General features: G+C 33.9%; 2 protein-coding genes and 2 long non-coding RNA genes across 5 annotated transcripts in view; 3 read left to right on the plus strand and 1 right to left on the minus strand.

Annotated features, from left to right (window-relative positions):
- Nucleotides 1–841, minus strand: part of LOC126778446 (uncharacterized) — a 79,034-nt gene extending 78,193 nt beyond the window's left edge. For both annotated transcript variants that reach the window (XM_050501989.1, XM_050501988.1), the window contains exon 1: nt 766–841. The gene's annotated coding sequence lies outside the window, so the exon portion shown is untranslated. The remainder of the gene's footprint in view (nt 1–765) is intronic.
- The window catches only part of LOC126778478 (uncharacterized), a 254,188-nt gene that overhangs the window by 198,477 nt on the left and 35,286 nt on the right, over nt 1–20,425 (plus strand). The gene's annotated exons all lie outside the window — the stretch shown is intronic.
- LOC126778622 (uncharacterized) lies at nt 2,589–4,847 on the plus strand. Its single transcript, XR_007670168.1, has 4 exons — nt 2,589–2,701; nt 3,449–3,474; nt 4,422–4,531; nt 4,657–4,847. It is a non-coding gene; the product is annotated as an uncharacterized LOC126778622 (long non-coding RNA).
- On the plus strand, nt 14,563–19,112 carry LOC126778638 (uncharacterized). The gene is made up of 3 exons (XR_007670187.1): nt 14,563–14,642; nt 16,067–16,098; nt 19,004–19,112. It is a non-coding gene; the product is annotated as an uncharacterized LOC126778638 (long non-coding RNA).

Raw genomic sequence — 20,425 nt, forward strand, 5'->3', positions numbered from 1 at the left:
ATTCGGTTTTTATTTTATATTAAATAATAAAAATATAATTATGTTACAGTATATTTCGGACTGCCTTGAATAATTATTATTTCTGGTCGGTCACATTTAATCGCTGTATTACCGGCTCGGGGACTTCACAATGTGTTAGTTCCGGTGTGAAGAACGAGTGGACCGAGGAAATTACTAAGACGAGATAATTAACATACTCGCTCTTAAGGTATAGCGCAAAATTGACACTTAATGCTACGTAAACATTGATTGGACTGAAGATATTTTGAACATAATACTACTTTTATATATTATGTGAAAATACGTGTAATTATTACGTATTCAACGTCATTACAATTATATGATACAGAGAAAATAAATGTATATAAATGTAAAAGGTATTAGTAACAAGAAAAGGTTTTGACAACACTAAAAATACTCCATTTTGTTTATTTATATGTCTATAGGCTTTCAAATAAATTGGTACTTACTCACTACTTCTATTGTAAAATATACAATATATCAACTTAAAAAAAAAAACAAAACAACATCTCTATACTTAAATACTGTTGTTGACAAAAATCATACATATTAACTAATTTTCTAATAAACTTTAACAGTTAGCTGAGAATTATTCAAGAATGAAAACAAACATTTTCCTTTAAAAATAAGAACTAATATGAACGTTAAAATAAATGATACAAATTATTAAAAATGAAAAACATCTTTTTAAACACTAAACGAATAGCAAATAAAATTATAATACTTTTCACAACGACATCTTACCGCGATACGAAGAATATGAGCACACACTAAACACGTCTGCGCGGTAAGACCGTCGCGCCACCACTGATACGGTCCCCGCCCCGACGCGCACCCTCGGGGAGAAGGTCCGGGAGACGGTGCGGGACGATCAGGAGACGATATTTAATATCTATTCATTACACATTATAAGAAATATTTAATTGCGTTTTCTATAAATACATAAAGACTTTCAACTTACAAACGTTACGTATAGCAACGTTTTACCCAAATATTTTTTCCCGATGTTAAAATTTAACTACAAAATCATCACAGGAAGGTCCACTTCAAAAATGTAGTAATCGTTTTCTGTATTATGTTTTTTATAATTATTATGGATGAGCAGAACATGAACATACTTAAATTATTTTATCATTTAAAATATTACAATTCAAGCTCACAATTTATTACGCGCCAAAATGTAAACACTATTCAGGGGATTTTATCAAAAATGTAAATATTCCTTATTCAAGTAGTAGTAGTAGTTCTTCCTATTCCGTTTCGGAATGTAGAGGTGAACCAACAAGAAACTCAGTAATAACTCAGTTTGTGGTCGATACAGTTAGCTCAAAAAAAAAACAAAATACATATTACACCATAAACATGCAACTCCATCGGAAAATTTATTAAAACTGTATATGAAGATAGAACGTGTATATTGGATTTTCTTTTTTTTAAATAACAAAAGTAAAGTCTAAACTATAGTGTATGCTGTTGTATGCACGCATATATTTAAGAAAAAATCAGTAAGTATACTCGTCCATTTATATTTTTTGTCGTCTGGAATTATTTAAGAAGTAAAAATGTTTTGATTATTCTTATCGCAATAATAGTGTTATTACAAAATAAAATCAGTCGAATTGTTAGCCTTTCCCTTTTTGAAAGAGATATGTTTATTTCATTACTTAAATGTCTTCACGTTATTATTATTGCTTACACTCGTAGATTCGATATGAAATACGCCGGCGTCGGTTCTATTATTATTTTTCTGAACATTGATTTTTAATATATAATAATAATATACTGATAAATGTTGAGACTTTTTTTGTGTTTTACAAAAAAAATGTCATTACTCATCATCTAACAGAAAAACTACTGGAAGAATGTAAATAAATTTTACGCCAGAAGATGCAGCGCTTTTCGGAGATGGTTTTAGTGTATAATATTATTATATAAGATGTTGCGCTTCGCAGTTTCACCCGTTTTAAACTTAGACTATTGACGAGACAATCGGGAATTTCATGTTCTTGTATATAACGCCGGCCGATTGGAATAACTTGAAGGTTTTGAAAGTCTTTAAAAATATTTGTATATTTTCGACTCTTTTTGTCTCAGTACACATACACTCAATAAAAATTACTTGGTCAGAGTTATGTCAATACGTAAATGTATTCTGTTTTTCTAATACATTTTATGAAACAATTACCTCCCTCAATTCGACTCGCTCTCGTTGCTGCGTCTTGAATGAAACTAGCTCAAGGCATTTAATTTTAATGCAAATACAAAATAGTACAAAAAATATGGAACACTGACATATTCTATCATAGAAAGTGTTTTAAAAAATAGCTTATTGTTTATTACATCATTTAAAATAATCGATATAATGCAAGGCTTATAATATTTATGAATTATTTTAAAATGTATTTAAAAAAGCCTAAATTGTACCCCTAAGTTTGTCTAAAACAAAACTTTTATTATTTTCTTGAGATTCAACATACAAAACATCTCATGAGCGTTTCTATTTGAATATTTCTTGTTTCTGTACATTCTATACAGTACAGTATTAACTATATAAAGAACTGGTCGCAAACGTAAGTCAGTAGTTGTTGAGTAGTCGTCGAATAGCCGTGACGTGAACATGTCGTCCCGTGCGCTGTCATGGCTCCCACACTTCGCTCTCTTGCTGCCTGTCCTGTTGATGGTAAATATAAAAATCGTTTATCCTTCCATCTCAATATTTATTACTACTTGGAAGATACAAGTAGCTTTAAGGAAAAAATACAATACGAGTTATTTGGTGACAATTTGCAAATAATATATTAGATAAATAACTATTTTGACATTTTAATAATTTTATAACATTTTATATTTTTGATTTTTATTTAATAATATCCTGGGACATTATTCACACACGGCCATTTGATCCCAAACTAATCAGAGCATGTGCTATGGAAACCAGACAATTGATATACTACATATACTACTTTTCTTTTGTAAATACATACTTATAAAGATAATTACACCCAGGCACAGGACAAAGAAACATGTTCATACACACAAATGTCTGTTCTGGGTGTCGGTGGGAATCGAACCCACCAGGCAGGTATCTACCAACCACGCCAACCGGCTCGCCAAATTCACACACAAACAAACACGTCCATGCCAATTTCATTGAAGAGTCCAGTATCCATCTCCAGCTTTATGAGTGATGATGAGCATGATTATGTCTTCCTGCTATCGACATACCGTGTAAACACAACTGCACTTTATTTTCTTTCTATCTCATAATTTGATAGGATGGCAATAAGCTCTGTTGTGATTTTCCAGATTTGAACTGATGATCTTCGGTTATAAAATCCATGTTCTCTATCCTCTGGACCTTTTTAGGTTAATAATAAAAATAGTTAGTCTGATATAATGAGTCTAATTAAGTTTTATTTATTTTCAGTTATGTTCCTGCGTGAACGGTCAAACGTAAGTAATACTTTTTGAACATTCTTTGATAATTTATGTTATTAATAATAACAATATTTTCAATATGTAATTCCTGCTTCCCCCTTCCTTCTTAAGTCCACGCGAGCTGGTTCTCGATGTCACCGCCTAACTGTGACATCAATTCCATCACGTACAAAGAAATTTGGCAACTACTTTCTTTGTCGCACTTCCAAAAAATGGAATTCCTTACCAGCTCACGTGTTCCCCTCCTCTTACAACCCGGATTCCTTCAAACGAGGCGTGAAGAGGCATCTTGCGGGCCGGCAAGGCGGGGACGGCTAGTACAGAACATTCTTACCGACTGTACTGGCCGTCGTCTCGTTTGGACTCTACTATCACTTACCATCAGGTGGAGTACTCATTTACCATCCCGGCGCAAATAAAAAAATGTGGCATTAGGATTTTCTTTTAAAAGATATCAAAGTAGTACGAACATTTACCCAGAATCCTATTTACGGGCCGTCACTTACATTCATATATTACAAAAATAAGAACCTTTTCACTAATTATATACAGATAGTAACATTCAACAGTAAGTTTTGGATATATAAATATAGAACCTAGGATGGCCAGGTAACCTTAGCCTAAATATATTTGCAAACATTGGAATAATTACGGAGGGAAATTGTAAGAATTTATTAAAGTGTATATTTCTATACTCAACAGAATCTGACTCTACAGAAGCGATCGAGCGCGATATTTTTTGGGCATTCGTCTATTTTGATGTTTTCGAGATCCAGTCGTTTAGTTCATTTATTTTATTGTATCCGTTATTGTAAATTTCGCCAATTCAACGCTAGCCTTTAGATGAATTATCACATGTTTTATGTCTCTATTAAAACGACAAATAATTAGTTTTCTGTATTCTGGCAATACCCATCACGATTGTATTTAAATACTGGCTAATACAAATAATTTATCTCCAGTGACGGCACGTCGATTGTGGCAGCTCTCATCATCAACAAGATCGAGAGGTGTATCGACAAACTGAACGCCGTCGTTGACGTCATCGGATTATTGGGATGAGTCGGGGTCGGTACGTCACTGTCATACTGCTATTCCTACTTATGTATTAACCCCAAAACTGAGCTATATGATCAAATATCTGTCCAAATTATCTTTATAGACCCTATGTACAAATAAAATTTATGTTCGTTCCAGCGTGCGTCGACCAGGTGATGCTATGTGCGGAGTTAGAAGATGTTCCTAATTTATTTAAAATTATTTATAAATGATTCATTCATTCATTCATTCATTCGTTCATTGCCTTATAATATTAATAAGTTTATAAACAATAAAAATTTTGTATCTATTAAAAACAAGGATTTTAAATTGTTAATTTATTATTATTAATTATTGTCACTGCCGTAATATTAAACAAAACAAAATGAATGTATTGTTTTAATGTAATTGCCTAAACCTTTTTCTTATTCTAAAGTAATTTACTTATAACTAGCTGTGCCCGAGGTTTCACCCGCATATAACTTAAAAAAATCAATAAGAGCAGACTTATAATATTTCAGTGTATACAACATTTTTAGTTTTATTTTCATGGGATATTAGTATTTATTCGGTTTTTCCGCACCCGTATCTAGATAGAGCAACGTACAAGTGGAATCATACATGAGAAAAACATCATTCCCTTAAATCTATTCCGACATACTTGAATGTCTTTCCCCGTGCTTTATTTATTGTGAATGCAAATGATACGGACCGAAATAAAACAAACACTAAATTTTAAGTGAAGCTTGCCACAATACATTAGTGAAAACCGCACTCAAATCCGTTAAGCCGTTTCTAAGATTACCGTGCACAAACGCACAGACAAACAGACAAAAATTCTAACAATGATTGTTTTTTTTTTTTTTTTTATAGAATAGGAAGGTGGACGAGCATATGGGCCACCTGATGGTAAGTGGTCACCAAACGCCCTTAGACATTGGCATTCTAAGAAATGTCAACCATCGCTTATAGCCAATGCGCCACCAACCTTGGGAACTAAGATTTTATGTCCCTTGTGCCTGTAATTACACTGGCTCACTCACCCTTCAAACCGGAACACAACAATATCAAGTATTGCTGTTTTGCGGTAGAATATCTGATGAGTGGGTGGTACCTACCCAGAAGAGCTTGCACAAAGCCCTACCACCAGTGCACAAAGCCCTACCACCAGTAAGTAAGTAGTTTTGGGTTCTATTGCGTTGATAAAGGCTTCTATTGCGGTAATAGTCTTACTCATATATCTTTCATATACAGACATCGATCGGTTACAGATATATATGTATAGATATAATTTCGGATCATGATTTGCGTAAAACGTTTAAGAGATTAAACATTTTTATTGATGGTTTTTTTAAATTACTTTATTAATGTCTGAAATCTGTACGATATCTTATATATAATTCAATGGTAAAACCTCACCTTGATTATTTGATTGAAATTTGTGGAACTTTTGCAAATAATAACTTAAAAAAATTACAAATAAAACAAAACAAAATACTAAAACTACTTTTTCACTATAATTATCTATCTCATACTGAAAAAGTGTATAACGAAACAGGGTTGATGATAGTATCTCAAATATTTAAATATAACACGTGTCTATTAGTGCAAAAGATTTTGAACAAAAACATAAACACAAAACTATCGTTTACAAAAATAGGACAAACACAGAAACGGTTAACTAAACGGATGAATAATATAAGTCTCATACGACCAAGAACCGACTACGGTAAAAAAAGCATATTGTATGAAGGAGCACGGTTATACAACGGACTACCTAATACCTACCTAATAGCATTAAGGATATTCAGTCTTTAACTTTATGCCCGGTTTACATTATTCCAGTCCAGCGATCTAGTCCAGTACTGGATTGCTTACTGGAAAAATGTAAACCGGCACTGGAATGAACTGGATTGGATTGAGTCCAGTACTGGACTAGATCGCTGGACTGGAATAATGTAAACCGGGCATTATACAAAAAAAAATCCCAAAACACCACATCTTAAAGACACACACACAGTTCTCTAGACCCTAAAGTATTTGCGTTTGTTATGAAATTGTTTTAAAAATTTTCATTTAATATTATCAACGATTAATTTTGCTACATTTTTTTATTATTGTATTTTTCTTTATCTGATATATTATTTGATTATTGTATTTTTCTTACAAATTTTTAATGTGTAAATTAGCTAAAGAAAATAATATCAATTGCTATAACACAAGCGATACGTTATATTGCATCTTGTTTTTGTCACACCCACGTTATTTAAAGTTAAGAGTCTAATTTGTTGTTCTTTATTGCTGTGTACCGCCCGTATGTTGTATATATAATATTTAAGTATGTTAATAATGTTTTCTTAAATATTTAAAGCGAATTGTATTCTTTTTTTGAGAAATAAATTCTTAAACCATAAACCATAATAATATTGGATGAGATTGGTTCTATCACTGACCTTGTGATTTGCGAGTTCAACAAAATAATAAAGCCTATTCGAACCGCAGAAGTAAAAACAAATTAACAACTTTGACATTGAATTAACGCGATATCATTGGTTGAAAACTTGAATAATCTATGGCATCCGTCATGGATTCGTTAAACAATCGCACTTAGAATGTTGGCGCAGTTCTAGAAAGTATTAGGTGTAATTTGAATAATTTTGTATTATAAATAAGGTTTCAATTAAGAACTATTTGTAGTCAATTTGAATATGTAAATCTAAAGTTTGTTTATCTTAACTTCTCCATCGATTGGAATAGGGTACAGCAGATTTAACATCCGGTTTTATTGATTATTATATGATTGATCTGTATATATTTAAGTTCAATCACTTTATCTCATATTTTCCGTAAAATCTAAATAAATTAAAAAACAAATACATATTTATGTAAAATAACGTAATTATGGTATTCACTGGAAAAAATAATAAAGACAACTATTTGAATACATTAATGTCGATGTATGTCAATCAGAAGCACATTTACCAACATCTTCATAGGTAAGATTAATCACTCTTATTAATAATCTTGTAATAAATTTTATATTAATCTCGGTACCTACATTTTGGCCTGAAAATATGATATCAGTCTGTAAGCAAAGAAAACACGACACAAAGTCGATTGATTACTTTATTATAAGTTTTATAACAAGGAGACGCGACAAGTACTTTAACATTTCTTTAGATCATTTTCTTATAAGTTGTTTAAGCAGACGATCGTTTGTAAATGTTATATTTTAATGGAGGATATGGGAAGTTTCAACTCTTGAATAAAACCAACATTTGATGCAAAATGAAACCTTTACAATTTGCAAGCTACTAGCAGCCCAGGCTTTATGGTTTGGCCTACAAGACCGGTCAAAAATAGTGTAATTTTACTCTAACCCCTTCGGAAAAAGGGGTCTCAAATATTAACGTTCCTAGGGGCCTTGGAGCTATAATTCCAGGCCTGTATAATATAATAGATACCACATCATAAGTAATAAAAAAAATAAAAAATTTTAAATCATGTTACATGAGGTGTGAAAGTTTGATTCAGGCTAGTATTACAAATATTCTCAAAGTGTATGTCGGTGACTCGCCAAAGTTCTCCCCAGGACCCATGATGGCAATAAAAAAAAGACAATATAAATGAACTTGATTATATTTTTGATCAACCACTCAGTACAACAATCGTCGAAAGAATGCCAGCCCAAGCCTACTTTTCAACTTACTAAATTACGACATGTTTCTTTTTATCAATAAAAATACTATATTTACTTTTTTACAAATATAATTAATAATTACGGTTTATAATTGTACAAACAATATTAATTTTTTTTTTATCTTAATTAAAAGTTGAAATATATTATAATATATTTTAATTAGCTTAATTATTTATTACTAACTATAATAAAAACATGTACCGGAAATATCGAGTTTACACAGTCGTGACAAAACAAATAATATTTACATTTCAAAATTATATTATAATTATAAAACAATATTAGATAATCATAAAACATATCCAAAACATCTATTAAATCTTATTTAAATTAATTCGTTACTTATCATAATAATCTGTAAGGAAATCATAGCGTCAACACGGTAGGTACAAAAATGTTAGTGACTTGCTTAATTCATTCTGCATACCAAAATTATTTTAATAAGCATGTTGACCTCGGTATTATTCAAAATAGATTTTAAATTATGAATTATAATTTATTATTCCACATTTTATTAACTGTCTAGCAAAAGTTGTTAATAATATTTCCTGTGTTATTTCAGTTCCGAATTAGATGGCGCTTTACAGATATAAAGTATTGATTTGGTTTATTACTTACAATGAAACCAGATGGCAGCACGGTCCAGTGCCCATATGTACATGGCGGCACCACGCAAGCCTCAGCTGTATCTGTAACTTCGTCGGCGCTCGATGGATATTAAATTATTTTTTCGACCATACTTTGTGAACCGTTACTATCGTAACTATATTTAAAATCATTTGTTTAAATCAAATTAACAAGGCAGTACTATCTCGATGTTCCCATCACATCGTGTATGTCATCATCATCAAATATCTGATAGAGAGTTAAACAAAAATGGTATATTTTATATTGATAATGATAAAAACTATATACATGCCAAATATAATAAAGTGTACTTAAATAATTATGTACAAATGTATCCACACAGGGAGTTAATAGATAACCGTTGCCTGGGTGAATACAAAATAGATGCTTCCCGTACTGTCAATAATTGTATGTAACCTGTTCCGTGGTAGAAAACTATTACTTCTGTTTATGCGCCAGGAAACGAAAGATGTCGTATATCATAAAGCGTTACTGTGAACAAAGGCGTGACGTCACAGCAAACGACTTGAATTAAAGCATTTCTACGCTGTGGATGATGTTGATGACGAATGAAACAAGCCGAGATGACCTAGTGGTTAAAACGCGTGAATCTTAAACGATGATCGTGGGTTCAAACCCGGGCAAGCACCACTGATTTTCATGTACTTAATTTGTGTTTCATCATTCATCTCGTGCTTGACGGTGAAGGAAAACATTGTGAGAAAACCTGCATGTATCTAATTTCATTAAAATTATGCCACATGTGTATTCTACCAACCCGCATTGGAGTAGCGTCGTGGAATAAGCTCCAAGCCTTCTCCTCAAAAGGGAGAGGAGGCCTTAGCCCAGCAGTGGGACATTAACAGGCTGGATACTACGCTCTGGATGATTACGTAAAATTCGGTGATAACTCAATTATAACTTAAATTTTTAAACAAAACCGCTTGGGTCCAAGTCGATCGCATAACAGTCATATCACACGTTTCCGGCATTCTAGTGGCGTAATGCCGACATTCATCTCTGTCAGCATTCTTCTGAACGTACTCCATCCCTAATGTAATGCACGACACTTGTCGTCAGTAGATACAATCATCTCTCAGAAATATGATTTTTCTTTATTTCTACCACTTTCCAATCGCTTCGTAGAAAATGCAAAAATAACACAATTTTTTTTTAATTGAAATTTTACAGTAATAAACATCTGTCGTCTGTCGGGCCAACCAGTTATGCTGCATTTAATTTGACATATTACTATCTTCCACCGATCTATTACCACTACAAAAGAAATTACGGCGACGGAAGAATAATGTGAGAACAGATGAAACATTAACAGGCTGTTACTGTACTGTACTGTAGATGAAACATACCCGATACGAGCTATGTTTACATTATGCTTTAGAAATGGTCACAATGTTATTGATTAGTTTTTTATAAAATAATTTATGTACTCGAAGTTGTAGGTCACGTCCCCGAACTTTACTAATCAAGAGTGATTGTAAAATTGTATTAACAATGACTAAGTATGTTATTATTGTTGTATAATTTATTATAATTAATACATTAGCTGTATTAACGAATAAATATTAAAGGTTTGTTCTACATATTGTTTTTATAATTTTATATATATTATTAAATAGTACTAGCTGTTCGACCTAGTTTCGTATGATTAAAAAAAATTTATATCAATTAAAAAATAATCATCCAAATTGATCCAGTCGCTTAAGAGAAGTTCATTGATATGAAACACAGGTATAGAAACGTGTAAAGTTATAAAGATATAGTTTATGTTATAAACAAACAAAACGATAGATTTAGAAAAAATATCGTGCAATCAGATTCTTTGTTAACTACATGCACAAATTACGCAATAAACTAACGAAGTAATTTTATAATAGTGACAATTATTTTTAATGATGTTAATACAACACAACTATGTGTATACGTTATAGTTCAAGTTTTACCACACAAACGACTTATTAATTAGGTGATCGGGTTTTCCTTGTTTATCAGTACTTTATTTTCCGTTAGAAATCGAGCCTTTTGCTAGCGGGTTAAACCCGATTCCAACGATATAAATACGGAAAACGTTGACTTATTGGATACAGTTGAAGTTCGCGTCTCTTCATCGAAGCATCAGTTTTCTCCATCAGCAAAAATATATTCTTTGCAATCGTCAAAATGGTGAAAAATTCAATGTTGCTGTTGGTCTGCGTCACATTCCTGGTGATTGTTTCGTCTCCGAAAAATGCAGTCCAAGCGGACAAACTTATCGGCAGCTGCGTGTGGGGCGCTGTCAACTACACCTCAGACTGCAACGCCGAGTGCAAGAGACGTGGGTACAAGGGAGGCCACTGCGGCAGTTTCGCTAATGTCAACTGTTGGTGCGAAACGTAAACGTAACATTGTTGTCTACGAACAGATATACCCGCAACATATAATCTATGGAAATGAAAATTCATATAAGGTGAACATCACGTGAAAATTATTAAACAACACCCGACCGGTAGATATTAAAGAGCCTTTTTAAGTGACATATTCAGAAGCGGTTAATCTACATTTGTTCTATTTAACAATTTATTTTATTCTACCTTTGGACTACTAGTTATTTTTATTATGTGCAAATATTACAAGGTTTATTCATTTGAAAATTTCTTTTTCTTTCTCTTTGTTAAAATAGTACCCTTGGATTTTTTCAATCCTACCAACAAATCTTGAATATTGGAATTTGTATTAATTTTTACCGTTTATAAGTAATGACATCGTAGCGGTAACGATTTGACTTTGTCAAGAAATTATATTCTCTATGTCGGTAAGACAAGACTTAACATATTAACATACGTTAAAAGTATCAAGTATCAAAGTTATTGCACTTACAATTAACCTTGAAGTTATTAATGGTGTTTAGCTGGACCACCGATTGTTAGAATATTAGCAGTAACGTAACATACAGTAAATTCCAAATGTCATAAGTGGAAGAACGATTCCGAAAATTTTGCATCATCTCTTACAATAACATTGTGCTTAACATAAGCACTAAATCAAACGTTAAATATCTTTTACGCTGTGATACTGGAGCTGCAATAAAAACATAATGTTCAAAAATATGTCCATAGCTATATAGTTATAGCTCGTGCAATCACTATCTTGACAAATGGTTGTATACGATATTATTATTTTTTACAGGTAATTATTTAAATATATACTATATAGCTTAAGAATAGATTGTCAATTACGTATAATTAAATAATAATTATAAGAATACAACTTATACGATAATTAGTATTAAGAAAGTAGTACAAATAACATTACCTGTGTAAAGTGTTACGTCCCGTTCGATCGCAGCCCGCGACGCCATTGTATGCATTACTGAGGTCCGATTTAAACGTTACGACTGCGGAATAAACATAAAATAATACTGTGTCGAAGTTTGACAGAGAGGACGGAATTTTTTTTTACTACAGACATTTTATAGTATCGCTTATTTATTTTTTACAGAAAGGTATTTCTAAATACCTACATGAGTCGACACCAATATTCGCATAAACATCTCAAAGAATTTAAATTTAAAATCAAAATGATTTATTCAACATTGAAGCAGTTACACTTGCTTATTGATAGTCACGTACTTCCAAAAAATGGAATTCCTTACCAGTTCACGTGTTCCCCTCCTCTTACAACCCAGGTTCCTTCAAACGAGGCATGAAGAGGCATCTTGCGGGCCGGCAAGTACTAAGTAAGTGTACTGGCCGTCGCGTTTGAACTCTACTACCACTTACCATTAGGTGGAGTAGAGTCATTTGCCCTCCCGGCGCATATAAAAAAAGTCAAACACAGCAGAAACAGCCAGCCCTGAGAAGAACCGGCGAGAGAAACTCAGAATCTCTAGCTTAGAACTTCTTGCTCTGTAACCCGAATATATTGTCATAAATCTGCCTCTGCGTCATTTCATATAGAAACACATAAATACAGTAATCATAAACAAAAGTTGAAATAATAATATAATTATAGATAAGATGCTTAGCTTAGCATAATAGATTGAGAGATAGCGATGGGCAGACTTATGGTATGTTAGCAAATCATATATTGATGCTAGGTAAACCATTTCATCTGCCGTCGGTGAAATGGGGATTTACTATTTCCCGTCGATGGTTCCTTGGCTTTGTCCAGAGGTCAAAAAACGTCAAAATTAACTTTTAAAACGTGATCGCAGCTTGTCTGCCGTACTGTACCGTAAGTCTGCCAATCACTGGCTCTAGGCTATAAAAAAATAACTCGAACATGACACACATTCATAGCCGTGCCGAGATAGCCCAGTGGTAAGAACGCGTGAATCTTAACCGATAATCGTGGGTTCAAACCCGGGCAACCGCGGAATTTTCATGAGAATTTGTGATTATAATTCATCTCGTGCTTTACGGTGAAGGAAAACATCGTGAGGAAACCTGCATGTGTCTAATTTCACTGAAATACCACATGTGTATTCCACCAACCCGCATTGGAGCGTGGTGGAATAAGCTACAAACCTTCTCCTCAAAAAAAAAGGACAGGAGGCCTTTAGCCCAGCAGTGGGACATTCACAGGCTGTTACGATACGATATGACACACATTCGATGGCAGCAAAATAGATACGGACATCTGCATTTTTGTGAAAATTCTTTTTTTTACAAAATTAACCTTATGTCGGAATAGATTTAAGGGAAATCTGTTTTTTTCATAGCCAATTGTATGTTGCTATCTAGATTCGGGTGCGGCGAAAAGCAATAAATACTAATATTCCACGAAAATAAAACTTAAATATTTTTACTACTGAATTACTATAAATCCGCTTTTAATGATTTCTTTAAGTTATTCGCGGGTAGAACCGCGGACGCAACTCGTTACCAATTACCAATAAAACATTTAACTAAGTGGTTAAAAATAGCCTGATATTCTGTAAATTTCAAGGCTGATTATATTTTTAAGAAACAGTGATATAATTTTTATTTTTATATTAGCATAATACTTTATTTATATTAATTAATAAAAAAATGATTTTCTTTGGTAGTTGATCTAGTATAACTTATTTAAAAAAAAGATTTATTTTTATCCTTAAAGAAAAATATATGATTTTTCCTTAAAAAATCCTTAAAAAATAGTGTTTTTATATACATATTATGTTAATCCTTAAAAACTGGAAGTTGTTACCTTAATTTATTAAATATTTTAATTAGAATGAACGCTTTTTCGATTACAACGCATAAACGGATATCAGGCAGATGACTTCTTTTACGCTGAGGCTTGTAATATTAGAAAAATTCCTATTTTGTAGATGTCTGTATCTACTTTGCTGCCATTACATTAATCGTCAAATAATGACATTTTAATTGACTAACTATGAGCATTATTAACTTTCGAACAGGTAAGGTGATATTACCAAACTAGATTATCTCTTCATAAATACGATTATTTAAATTCATCAATTTTAACTATCATACAAAAATTGTAACAAAAAGTACTATATAAAATACATAATTAACTTATATAAAATTATGTAAACGATATATAGAGCCGACCTTTCTCTATTATCTTATAACAAGAGCGAATCTAGCGCAAGGGCTGCATTTATATACTGATAAATATATCACATTTAAATATATAACAATACAATAATATATCTGAAGTCATTGTTAGTATAATTTTACTCGCAAATTCTCATAACATATATAAATTGCAGTAAAATCAACTGAAACACAGTTGAAGAAACTTGCTAGTGAAGATGGTGCGTCGCGTGTTCTCTTGTCTCTCCGCTTTTGCTCTCTCGTTGCTTGTCGTGTTTATGGTAAGTGAAGCTGGGTCTCCACTAGAAAGCATATATATCTGCAGGTCTTGGTGAGGGCAATAGAAGTCGTCAGAGCGTAACGATAGCATGCGCAAGTGATCCCGTGGCGCTATTCGTTAAGTCGGAAAGGGTACCGCTGATTTTTGAGTGGGTATTCCGATGTTTGGGGAAATTTGACACCTTGGACACCGGCGAGCCCCACATACCCTCCCATAAAATGTTTCCGTGGAGGAAACGCGAAATGCGTTTTTTCAGCGATAAAAAAGGGCAATTTTTTATAGAATAGGAAGGCGGACGAGCATATGGGCCACCTGATGGTAAGTGGTCACCAAATGCCCTTAGACATTGGCATTGTAAGAAATGTCAACCATCGCTTATAGCCAATGCGCCACCAACCTTGGGAACTAAGATTTTATGTCCCTTGTGCCTGTAATTACACTGGCTCACTCACCCTTCAAACCGGAACACAACAATAACAAGTACTGCTGTTTTGCGTTAGAATATCTGATGAGTGGGTGGTACCTACCCAAAAGAGCTTGCACAAAGCTCTACCACCAGTAAACAGAAAATGTACTTATATTTTGCGTATACATGAGGAGGACATCATCAATAAATTTATCAAGTTAATTTTGTACGTTTCGTATATTACTTATAATGCTCTCGATGTTACCGTCTAACTGTGACATTCACTCCATCGCATACAAAGATATTTGGCGACTCCTTTCTTTGTCGCACTTCAAAAAAATGGAATTCTTTACCAGCCGACGTATTTCCCTCCTATTAAAACCTTGGTTTCTTCAAACGAGGCGTGAAGAGGCATCTTGCGGGCCGGCAAGGCGGGGGTGACTAATGCAGAACATTCTTCCCGACTGTACTGGCCGTCGTCGCGTTTAGACTCTACTACCACTTACCATCATGTGGTCATTTTCATTCCAGTCAAATATATAAAAAAAATATAAAACAAAATTTGAGCCGGGATGGTCCAGTGGTTACAAAACGTGAATGTTAATGTTGATTGTGGTTTTAAATAAGTGCTAGCACAGAAGAGCTTTCATGTGCTTAATTTGCGGTATAATTAATCTCGTGCGCAGCTGTGAAGGAAAACTTCGTAAGAAAGTCTTCAAGTTTGATAACTGTGTATTCACGAACCCGCATAAGAGCAGCAGCTTTGGTGCTCTATTATTTATTCTAAGTTATTCTATTTATACAAGTATTATTTATATAGTCCACTATCCACACAACCGATTGTGCTGGAATTTTCGCGTACACTGAGTTTTAGTTATTTAATACATAATAAACTTAATGAATTATTGAATGATTATTTTCAAAATGTGATTAATATTAACAATGAATGATTATAAGCATATATTTGATCAACAATATTTACTACAAACCTTTTTGACAAAAAAATGTATCTTTTACAGATGACTGCCCGAGTTGAATGCCAAATGGATGGGTAAGTGTTGTAACGACTTAAATACATATATTTTAACGTAGACTCTGTACACACTCAACTACTTCTAATTTTATTGAAATTGGCTCTTCTCGGTCGTTTACTTCATTGCTGAAGGTCGTGTCCACTTTGATCTAGGGTCTGGGTCACGATCTCTGTGAATTTTCTCCAGTCCTTCCTGTCCTCAGCTTTCCTCAGGGCTGTGGTCACTTGGAGACCAGTGAGGTTGGTAACTTGGTCCGACCATCATGTGGGGCAGCGGCCACTTGGTCGTTTCCCCTCTACTTTGCCAAGCACCAACAGCTTGTCGAGGCTGTCAGGCTGTCTTCGCGCTATATGAGCAAAATAACAAAGGACACGCTGTTAGCAAATACTTGACAATCTCGTTTTATGTGCAGTTGTTGCAGGATCGAGACATTGGTTCTCTTGGCCGTCCACGGTATGCGCAGCATTCTTCGCCAGCATCATATCTCGAACACGTCGATCTTCTTTCTCTCCAGTGAGCGAATTGTCCAGGATTCCGAGCCATAAAGAAAGATGGAGAATATCAGAGTCTGAACGAGCCGTTTTTTCGTTATATTCGATATTTTCCTGTTCTGCCATATTCGGGTTAGTTTGCTCATTGCAGACTTGGCCATTTGAGATCGTCGCTGGATCTCCTTTTCACAGCCTCCTTAGTCGGTCAGTAGTGAGCCGAGATACAAAAACTCAGAGACAAATGAAATTGGCTATCAGTTATATACAGCCATTTTTATAATATATAAAATTTAAAAAAATACGCAGAGATTGTCCTGAGGCATTGTACCCACGTTGGCACTATTACCTCTCTGCACCGCAGGACTCAGCCTTTGGGCTAAAACCACCTCTTGGCCAATTACAGCCCCATAGCAATCACCTCCATACTTTGCAAAGGTTTGGAGCTTGCATTGAGTAACAAACACCAGGCGTACCTCGAAGAATACGATCTCCTATCGGACCAGCAGTACGGCTTTCGTCGGAATTGATCAACAGGAGATCTCTTAGTGTACACTACTCACATCTGAGGCGAGGCCATGGACAAGTATGGTGAAGTGTTAGCCGTTTCACTTGTTGTGTCCAAGGCTTTCGACTGGGTCTGGCATAATGGACTTCTGAGCAAGCTTCCTAGCTACGGGATACCTGTTGGCTTTTGCAACTAGATATCAGATTTCCTGAGTGGACGATCATTTCGAGTTGTTCTAGATGGCTTCTCGTCTGATCTAATGGCGATTAATGCTGGTGTACATCAGGAATCAATTCTATCCGCTACGCTCTTCCTGCTGCATATGAACAATCTGCTGAAACCCGGTATCTTTTGGTACGCAGACGACAGCTCTGTAACGGAGAGATACATATCCGGTCCCCGAGCTAGTGCAACAGAAACTCTTGAGCACAGGGATGCCTTGGTAGAACGCATCAATTTGACATTAGAAGAGGTATCGGATTAGGACGACGATAACTAAGTCAAATTTAATCCTACCATTGAGTCTTGGAAGGATGTGTGTGTGTTTGTTCACCGCCAAGAGGAGTCCATTCCCCCTGACGCCAACTTTCCAAAATGTATCTGTACCCATCACCGACAGTATAGAGCTTCTAGGAGTTACTTTTACATCCAAACTCAACCTTGGACAATGCATTGAACCCAAAGCTAAAACTGCTGGCAAAAAACTTGGCATCCTCTTTAAGGTCAAGCACTACTTCACACCGGAACAGCTTCTGACTTTATATCAAGTCTAAGTCAGATCGTGCATGGAGTACTGCAGCCATTTATGGGACGGCTCTACTAAGTACCAGCTTGAAGCTTTGGATTCAGTGGATCGTCGTGCTAGAAGGCTCATTGGCGATCAGACACTGGTCACAAAACTCTAGACCTTAGAACATCGTCGTAAGGTTGCCTGTCTGTCGGTTTTCTACAGGATATATTTCCAAGTGTGCTCATGAACTATTTAATTTAATTAACTGCGAGGCATCGAAAAGATCTGCACCCGTACGTAGTTGACGTATTTAAGACACGTACGAAACGATTTGTTTCCTCGTTTCTGATACGCACCGACAAAGCCTGGAATACCCTCCCGACCTCCGTTTTTCCCACCACCTACAATGTACCTTCAAGTCTAGAGTGAATAAGCATCTTCTAGGCAAGCGCGCTCCATCTTAGACTGTATCTCACTTTCCATCAGGTGTGATAACACTCAAGCGCTAGCCTATATATTAAAAAAAATAAAAAAAATTGGGTCACCAGTTTATATACATAAGCTTAATGTATACTATTTAATTATGTATATAATTGAACTGCTGTCGCCGCCCAGGCCAAACAGCCTGCTTTGTATAGTTGTGTAATAGTTTGAAGGCCGATTAATCCAGCGCCAATAGAGACAACGGATGTAGCAACTTAGTACCTACAATTGTAACGCAATGTACATAACACGTATAAATGCTGAGATTATATTACGTGTAATTTGGTCTTTTGTCTAATAAGACAATTCAAATACTCTTCTTATAATAATTTATTACTAGATTGAAAAAAAATCTGAGTAATCACCACTCAATATATATTTACGACAAAGTTGCAATCAATTCATCGATATTTATTATTATGTATTATTATTTTTCTTTATACTTTTTATATATGTGTTCGTACATATGATAAAAAAGCGTGTAACTATACTAAATAATTTCAACGTTCTTTTGAAATGTATGGTCATAGTTGTATTTACACCTTCTGCTCACGTCTTACGTAAGTTTCGAATTTAAGATTATTTAAAAAAATATGTTTATTATAAAAATAAAGAATATAATATATTTATATTACTTATTTATTATACAGACGCTTTTACTATCATCAGTACTTTTGCATTTTGTCTCTAAATGTATCTCATTTTACCCTCAGCCTAGCGACCAACACGAGTGCTCTGTCATCACTGATAACTTCTCATCTCGAGCACACCATCGATAATCTAAGCTCCTTCACAAACATAATCTCCTTGCTGGGCGGGATGGCCGGTGTGTATTAGCATCAATTCAACTTTTTAAATAAATTGCTAATACTTATTTAGTTTTAAACTGGCGTTAGCTTTTCAACTGTAGCTATTGAATGTTCAATTTAATTTATTTCAGAATTATGATGTAGATTAAATACTAATTGTGGAACAAGTCAAACAATTACATAAATTATTATTAGTCCTATAAGAAATACTTTCTTAAAATTCTTGACAAAATATCGCCTTGCTGTGATAATAATTTTCCCATTTCCATTTTTAGTTATACTTTAACCGTATAACCGTATATACCGAGCCGTATATTTGGAATTATTTGTGTTCATTTAAAAAAAAAAATCTCTAAAGTCACAACTAGCATAAAAGCTTAATTTCAGCTTCCCTAAAATTAATTTGTTCTGTGAACTGATGTTGATTATTGGTTTCAGGTCTCGGCTAGAGGCTGCACGTCTAAAAATGTCACATGTCAAGTAAGACAGTGTGTCGCTGCCTAATTCTTAAGACTTTACAACAATTAAAACAATTATAAGAAAGTTATTAAATATGTTTTATTTTAAATGAAAGTTACTTAACATGTAGTTTTTATATTATGAGATTATAAATCTAAAAGTATCCTGTCCTGCTTTTGCTAACTCGTAAACTAAACCACTGAACTAATTGTCAACCTGATTTACCGAATTTAATACCAATATGCCGAGCTGAGCCGAGCCGAGTTGAGCTGACAAAAAGTTTATAAAACAATATTCGAAAAAAATATAAACATAATAATTAGTACTCCTTATGAACAAATAGTATACAAGGCTTTAGTGTTTATGTACATATAGTATATGAGACTTTGTATATTATTTACAAAAAGTATAATATGAGGAATAATTCAAAAAAATTAAACAAAATTTCATTAGATGAATTCTTTATGTACATAAAGTTATTAAATATATATGCATAATATATGTATAATGCATTAATCCTTATCTACAAATATTAGTGCAGAGCTGAGCCGAGCTGAGTTTGTGTGTGCAAATAGTATATAAGGCATTATTCGAAAAAAATAAAGATGTATAATAATATCTTATATACTTATTGTATTCTTTAATACTTCTATTTTATCCTATTTTTTTCGAGAAAAGCCTTGTTTACTTTTTGTAAATTATGCATAATTCATTATGTACGGTACTAGCTGCCCGCCCCGACTTCGTACAGGTAAAATAAGGATATTATCCATGCATTTTTAATCAATAATATAAACATTCGTCAATCGATCTATTCGCCCATACGGCATAATTATATACCTATATGCATAAAGCAACACCCTGCGT

This window comes from Nymphalis io, chromosome 26, assembly GCF_905147045.1.
Source record: "Nymphalis io chromosome 26, ilAglIoxx1.1, whole genome shotgun sequence".
Taxonomy (NCBI): domain Eukaryota; kingdom Metazoa; phylum Arthropoda; class Insecta; order Lepidoptera; family Nymphalidae; genus Nymphalis; species Nymphalis io.